The sequence below is a fragment of the Hyperolius riggenbachi genome, chromosome 6 (genome assembly GCF_040937935.1).
Source record: "Hyperolius riggenbachi isolate aHypRig1 chromosome 6, aHypRig1.pri, whole genome shotgun sequence".
Classification (NCBI taxonomy): domain Eukaryota; kingdom Metazoa; phylum Chordata; class Amphibia; order Anura; family Hyperoliidae; genus Hyperolius; species Hyperolius riggenbachi.
Window position 1 is genome coordinate 212,819,477 of NC_090651.1, and position 8,248 is coordinate 212,827,724.

At 39.8% G+C, this 8,248-nt stretch overlaps 1 protein-coding gene across 5 annotated transcripts in view; it reads left to right on the plus strand.

The window, feature by feature from the left end:
- The window catches only part of ZBTB44 (zinc finger and BTB domain containing 44), a 123,269-nt gene that overhangs the window by 97,034 nt on the left and 17,987 nt on the right, over nucleotides 1-8,248 (plus strand). The window lies entirely within an intron of this gene.

Genomic DNA, 8,248 nt, shown 5'->3' on the forward strand with positions numbered 1-8,248 from the left:
TGTCACTCAGCAGTCTCTAAAATATTCAGACCAGGCCATATTCAAAGCCACTTAAATTCCCTTTCTAATGCATTCTGTTTTCATGTTTGCTCTCCAGCCACTTTACCACATGTAGATGTCGAGATCCATTGAGTAGCTGCTCTGCTGTTGGCTATTTGTGTTAACAAGCAATTGCTCAGAGGCATCTAATGAAGTGGCCAGTGAGTGTATATGTGTATACATATGTATGTATATTTTTATTATTACATGTATATAAAATCTCACTAATATTATAAATGCAAAAGTTGTGGCTGTTTGTTACTCCATCACGCAACAATGGCTGAATGGATTTCACCATTTTCCTGTCATCTATTAAAAAAGGGAAGGTAGGCAGCAGAGAATGGAGGGGCAGGCCGGCAGGAGGGGCTCTAGGAACTGTACTGAATATAACTTAATTAATATAATTGCTTATTTTTTACACTATTACTGTATAAATCTTTTAGTCAATGGTTGCCCGTTGTAAAATCTTTCCTCCCCCTGATTTACATTGTGAAATTTGTCTTTGGTGCTTTCAGGTGATCTCTGAGTAATGTTTATTTAGTCACTGTTCTAAAGCCAGTGGAAGAAATCTCTGGTCTCCCAGGACTGAGAGGACATGTTACAAACCAATATACAGAAATATATAAATATAGGAAGTGTTTCTGATACTGAATCTAAGATAATTAGCATAAAAGTGGGGATCCTGAATAATTTACTGCTATCTACTGTCTCTACAGTGCATCGTTAATAGATGGTAAAACACTGTGCTCCATGCCATCTCCTTGGCTGTGTATTCTATGCCATTTCCTTGGCTGTGGATTCCAATCCACCCAGTGGATTGACTGGAAGGAGAATGTTTGTGAATTTGTGGATGCATTGTGGATGACTCTTTTGGTATCATGACTTCATTGTAATACAATGACCCTCTCCTCCTCTGCATTCCTCTCATTCTGTCCCTGCAATCTTCCTGCTAGTAGGAAGTTTGATTTCTTCTGCTGTGCGTCACACTCTTTTAAACATCTCTTCTCCAGGCCAAGTTATTTGCTGGCAGAAAATTTGAGATGTGTAACCTTGTTTTTCCCTTCTACAGCTCTACAATTGTGTAAATAAACTCGCTGGAACAGGCCGGAATCAGGAAGAGTTTTAACTAGAGCATTGCTGCACATTTGTGTCATCTGCACTCTCCTTGAAGCCTGTCTCCAGCTGAAAGCTTAAAGCAGACCTGAAGTGAAAATAAACTTATGGGATGATTAAATTGTATGTGTTTTGTTAAAGGTAACTAGAACATAAACTGAAAATAAAAGTATGAGATTTAGTTCTTTTATTTTAAACACTTTAGCTTCCTTAATATGCATATCTATGCCCCTGTAAACTTCACTTCAGGCTCAGGGGAGTAGATATGCGTACTGTTTACTTAGCGATGCCGCTCACGATCGCCGCTTGTCTCCCGTCCGCATTCACAGCAATCCTGTCCTTCCGTGATCGGGGAATGGATAACAGCTGTTTCCATCCCCGATCTCTGGGTCTGCAATCACTCAGAGCTTCCAGCAGCTCTGATTAAAGAAATTCAGACAAACAAATGTAAACACTTGATTCCCTATTATAATTACTCAACACGGAACTCAGTGTAGCACCATCTTGTGGCCAAAAAGTAAAAATACACCCAAATGCACTCTAATACACTAATTCATAGGAACATTAAATAATGTTTTTATTATTTTTTAACCCCTTCCTCCCCTACCCCATAATTACCAAAATAAAACACAAAAACAATACAAAAAAATTACCATTTAAAAAATAATAATATATAAATAGTTACCTTAGGGAATTTTTAGATATGTATGTCATGAGTGTATATTACTGTGGCTTTAGTAAATAAAGGCTTAGAATTAGTATTAAAATATAAAAAAAAAACTAAACGGACCCCTTTATTTCCAAATAAAATATTATTGCCATACATTGTACTAGGGACACAATTTAAATGTTGTAATAACCGGGACAAATGAGCAAATATCTGTTTCATCATCAATGGCACATTTTATTTTTAAACTACAATGGCTGAATGCTGAGAAATGGTGATTTTTTTTTGTTCATTTTTTCCTTTCAAAATTCATATAAATAAAATAATTCTTAGCAAAAAGTACTCCCCAAAGAAAACCTAGTTTGTCCCGCAAACAAATAATATATAGATCATTTCAATGTGATAAGTAGCAATAAAGTTATTGGCAAATGAATGGGAGGAGTGAAAATTGCTCTGGTCCTGAAGGGGAAAAAAACCTGTGGTCCGGAAGTGGTTAATGTCAGGAATATATTGGGGTGCTTATGATGTAAGGATAATATTTTCATTTTCCTGTCTGCTATGTACTTCAGATGCGTATGTATGGGTGGTCATCTGTCTTTGGGGAAGCTGTACTTTTCTGTATGACAGTGTGGAATACAATTACCCTCAGTTCCTCTGGGGGCAGGGAGCTAATTAGAAGCTCCATTGTCCCATTATACAAATCAGGACAGAGTCAGGGAACTTCAAAGGCTAACAAAAAACTCTAGAATTTACATCTGACAGGTCTGCTGGGATGTGGAGGAAGCCTTAATCAATTGTCACCTGGAGTGGGTAAAAGACCTTTTTGATGATCTGAAAACTGAGACAGGAAAGGTTTGAAGTGGCATATCACAGTAAAGGATATGACGCACGTTATGTATGGACTAGACCTGTGGAAATGGAATTATGTCTGAGATTTAATTAAAACTAGTTCCTCCCCTCCCCAAGGAAGTTGCAGCCTCCAGGCGTATCTCACAGTATAAAAAGCAGAGCCAGATGCCTAGAAAGAATCTTCTCTTGGAGGTAGCGCTTTAGCTAGGGATGATCACGACTCCTGGTCGAAACGGCGTCCTCCCGTCAAACAACGTTCTAACCTAAGCTGGTAACGTTCTTTTTTCCCCCGTTTATTTTTACGCAAATATCCGTGTGTGTATTTTTGTAACTTTTATCTTTGTAACTTTTTTTATTTTATTTTTTGTAATCTTTTGTATATATTCTGTTCTGCATTGTTCCACTTCCATTTTTCCTGGAATATTAAATTATTATTTAATAAGCTTGACTTCTGCTGTACTAAACTAACACTCATAGCCTAGAAGAGATTGAAGTGTGTTTAAGTCCGTGCCTGATTGTATGATTGGGCGACACTACCGTATAAGATTGTAATTGCATTGTGTGTGGGGCGTTTGTCATACGTTGGCCTAAAGTGCGCAGCTGACCCAACGTACGAAAACGCCAGTGCGAGTAGCTCAACAGCTGAGTGGCTAACAGTATCGTTCGGAACGACTGTTAGTGGTTTTGCTTCACTACAGTGTAAGATTGAAACTGTGTGGGTGCGTGGCGTTCCCTATTCGGCCTAAGCGCAAAGCTGACCCGAATACGAAACGCGGATTGCGCGCTGAGGACTCGACAGCAGAGTGGAAGTGTCTAGCGAACCGCTAGTGGTGGCAGTGAGAGGTGTTCTGAGGGGTTCCAGCCTTGTTTTAGCTCGAATAAGGCTGCTCCCCGCTTGATCTGGTCAAACCCGCAGTCGGGAACCGTATATGCAGGCGTGCCGCGGGCCGGTTCCTGACAGTTAAGACTGAATTTTAAACAGCGGTCATGACAAATCTGAATTAACAATCAGAATTAATGACCCTTTAAACTTTACAGCAAGCCTTTTCTCACTCAGATAAAACTGTTTTGGCATCTATTTACTTTTTACGAACACTTGCTGTTCTGGAAAACAGAAAAAGATTTCAGACAGTTTCTAAGTAGAGGTAGAAGACTTTAATTGTGTAAAATGATAACTTGCGATTGCCTGGGAAAAAAAACTGTGTGATTACAGGTGTCCTGTGACTTGTATGATGATGATGATAGTGGTTTGTCACATTAAGATGGCTAATGCCAAACACTATTGGACTTTTCTTTGTAGTCACTGCATCAGGGCACCTCCTGCTTACCCTCTGTCCATCCCTTAACCGTTCAGTGTATTTCTACCGATACCTTTTACTCAATGGCAGCAAAATGGTTGTACCCACAGTGTCCTGAAGCCATGGTTCCAACACCACATTTACATCACTGTAGAAGATGATGTTTATAGGGAATTAGGAATAAACAAAGTTCCTCTTGTAAACCACATTATGTGGCTTATATTTTTGGATTCAGAAAGCCACAGCACAGATCCTTGGTCTGATCTGTCTGTTGTATTGGACATGTCACACTAACATTGGCCTCAATTCACTAAGATCATGCTGGAGATAAGAAGGCAAGAGAAAACTTACCTCCACACAGTAAGAGAGTTATCTTATCTCTTCATTCCTTACGTTACCTCCTCTGTAGTTATTTTCACATGCAGTTAATGAACAGCCTGTCTTTAACTCTGGAGTTATTTTAAGAATTAAAGCGTTAACTTAAAGACAGAAGAGTTAACTTTAGGTTTGCCTGAGGTAAAATGTTTCCTGAATACTACATGCCTTATCACTATGGTAACAACTCTAGAAGAGTTATTAAAGACAGGAGATAAGCTTAGTGAATTGAGGCCATTGTCTGACTTCCGTTCAGGGTCATAAAAATTATGCATGTTTGGACTTTACATTCCGTTGCTGGAAGAGACAAATCGGAACATGTCTGTCTATGTTTAACAAAGGATCCGTCTGCATGTCTATTCCTCTGTTGTGGTCTGTTCTGTAAAAAGGATCTATACGGGCTATAGTGTAAATGCAGCCCTACAGTTCATACATCCAGGATGGGAAATGCATTACACTGCAGCCTCAGATTTCAACAACATTTTAGCTTAAATTTGATTTTAAAAAATGCTCTGGTCTTATGCTACTGGTTGCAATAAAATGGCTCTTGCTCAATTATTTGAATAATATATTCTGCCACTCCCGATTTTGTTTTCAACTGGCCTGGTTTCAGAAGAGTTCTGTCCAAATAGTCTTCTTTCTTTCATTGAACTGCATGTGAATATCATTTATTATTATTTATTTAGATAACCGTGTGTGGTCAGGTGTGCAGGCTTGGTTTGGCACATCTACAGGTCTTTAGTTTGCCGAAGTGGAAATGTAAAGGTGTGTTATCTAGGCAGTGATATTTGTTTTTCCACGGGAAGGGGTGGCAACTTGCTAATTAGGGGGATACTGAATTATTGATGCTTAGGACTCTAAAGTCTTGTACATTTGTACAAGGACTGTCGCCTGGCAGGGATTGAGACTTTATTCCTTGGAAAATCATTCAGGGCTGAGATCTCTGATTTGTTGCTATGGAAAAGAGGGGTCACAGTGAGTAGGGAGAAGATTGCCCCTGGTGGATTGCTTACTGCTGTGCTGAGTGGAATCGGGGTGTGCTATACACAGGCTAGAGTCTCAGAGGCGGTGGATGTTATTGCTAGAGTTTAATCTAGTGTATGTATGTAGCTTAATTCTGAACACACAAGGTTCAGTTACACTTAGGCTTGAAACTTCACAAATGAAATACTGTTTGGCAAATGCCAGGTGACGCACCACATTACAACTGGAAATAGCTAGCGTAGCTAAAGAGCTGTGAGCCCCGATGCAAGTTTTACATTGGGGCCCCCTAAGCACTCTATACTTAACAATTGATACAGCGCACCAAAACCTGCCAATGGCAACTACAGTGTCAGAGGTGCAAGAAGGGAATGAGGAACAGTTTGTTAATGATTACTACTATTCAAAGTATCTATAGAAGTCATTATTATGAGCACAGGACCAATAGAGAGCTAATACTGTAGTTGAGGGAGGGCCTTTCGGTGCCCCTCTGGCCCAAGGGCCCCGACGCGACCGCAACCTCTGCAACCCCTATTGCTACACCCCTGCTGGAAATTATACAGGGCTGTGGAGTTGGAGAAGGAGTCGGTGCAATTTTGGGCACCCGGAGTCGGAGTCGGAAAATTTTTGTACCGACTCCACAGCCCTGAAATTATAATCTGAACTCCTTAATTGAAATCAAAGAAAACCACTCTGATGGATGTAGTACAAAACCTTTTATCTGGTGCATGGTAATGATTTTCCATCAATAGCTCTTTCAGCAGCTAGGAATTCATTCAATGCTTTCAGTCATTTCATTTGTAAAGCGAAGGTCTTATTTGAAGCCACATTATGACTTTAATCTGGCTGAATGTTAATGTATAATGTCCACTATTCATCTAACAACATGCAACTAGAAGAACTGTAAATATTAGATAAGCGTTGGATATCTATAGGGCCTATTTAGAGTGGAGTAAAAAGGCTGCTTTATAAGTTTGCCCATCTTGCGACTTCTAGCTGCAGGAAACTTAAAGGGGAACTGTAAATACAATTTAAGCACAGTGTTCCACTTACCTGGGGCTTCTGCAAGCCCCCAGCAGTCGTTCTCCCGCCGCCAGCTCCGTTCCTAGACTTTCAAAGTCGACGCCAGCGTAGCCCTGCCAAGCGTATCCTTTCTTCGCGTTCCCCTCTGCAATAGCAGGGGACGCGAAGAAAGGATACGCGTGGCCAGAGTCGCGCAGGCACAGTGGCCCGGTGGCGAAACCAAAACTAGCTGGCGGCGGGAGAACGGCGGCTCGGGCAGGACCGACGCGGGACAGGACGGATGCTGGGGGCTTGCAGAAGCCCCAGGTAAGTGAAACAGTGTGCTTAAATTGTATTTACAGTTCCGCTTTAATCGTGTCTATAAAATAAATTATAATACACTTAGAAACAGTTACAAATGTAAGAAGAACTTGCCTCAGGATGACACAGTTGAGGGTGAAAAAGAGGTAGTTTGTATACATTAAAAAAAAAAGCCAGTTAACGTGTTTCATGGGAGTCAACCTGCTTCCTCAGGTCGTAAATAGTGTCTAATTGGCTGGCCACCTGTAGGGCAAGTATTTTATGGCTTGGAGCACCTGACTCAGGCTCCATCTACTAGGCTGTGGCCTAGTAGATGGAGAGCCACTTGATGATAAAACTTTATACTGTATCTGCTATGATCAGATGTGTTTAAAATCCCATTCTTATTGGTTTTTAGTTTTCTGCTCAGAACTAGTTTATGGCTATCTGTTAAGGAGGCCATACACTTGTTAGATTAGCAGCAGATAGATCATCAAATAGATTTCTGATCTATCTGATGTGTTTAGGAACATTTTTTACAAGGAACAGATTTTCAATAGATTTCAGTTTGAAATCTATTGAAAATCGATCTGATGGCATTTTTTTGCCATCAGATTTCTATTAGGGCCAATGCAAAATGATAAGCAATCTCAACAGATCGACCTAGATTTTCCAGCCTGCCAGATCGATTGAAATCGATCGAAATTGGCTGTAAATCGGTCGATTGGTCAATCGATTTGCAATCGTCCAATCGATCGGCCAAAAATCGGCTGAGTGTATGGGCCCCTTTACTGTGATAGGTGTATCAAAGATGTAGTGCTGAACTGATAGCACTGAGCAGATTGGTTGAAGGTTGCTAAGGGTAACAGGAACAATATAAGCATTTCAAGATGCCAGTAGAACAAATCGCATGCTGCATGTAAACAATGTATGGTGATTCACAATTCAATTTCAGAAACCATGTCAGCAATGCAATATTTTTGCTTTGAGTACAGTTAAAAAGTATTTTGTCATTTTTGTTACACTTTAACTACAATGGTTCCATTGTAAATGTTATCTCAAGAAAGGTTGAGCTTAGCGTGGTGATTTTTTTAAAATGGTAGCCTACCCAAATTTTGCTTTCTGTGATGTAATGCTACAGTGCTGCCCATAATTATTCATACCCCAGCAAATTTTGACTTGTTACTTTTATTCAACCAGCAAGTAATTTTTTGATGGGACATGACATAGGCATCTCCCAAAAGATAATAAGATGATGTACAAGAGGCATTATTGTGGGAAAAAAAACATTTCTCAGCTATTATTTATATTTGAACAAAAAGTGTCCAGTCCAAAATTATTCATACCCGTCACAAACTGTCAGTCTGTGGGAAAATCAAAAGTTCTATACCCATTCCAAATAGTCCAAGCTGTTCTAAAGCATCCTAATTACCCTGAATAATTGGGAACAGCTGTTTTAATCAACTCAACAGGTGGTAGTATAAATCAAAAGATTTCTACTACCTACTGTAAGTGACAGCACCAGAGGAGAAAAGTAATTTATGGCTCATTTTACTCTGGAAGAAATGTACTTCTTATTTGTATGTGTTTTAAATTTTAAGATTTTTTGCGACAGTTCCTCTTT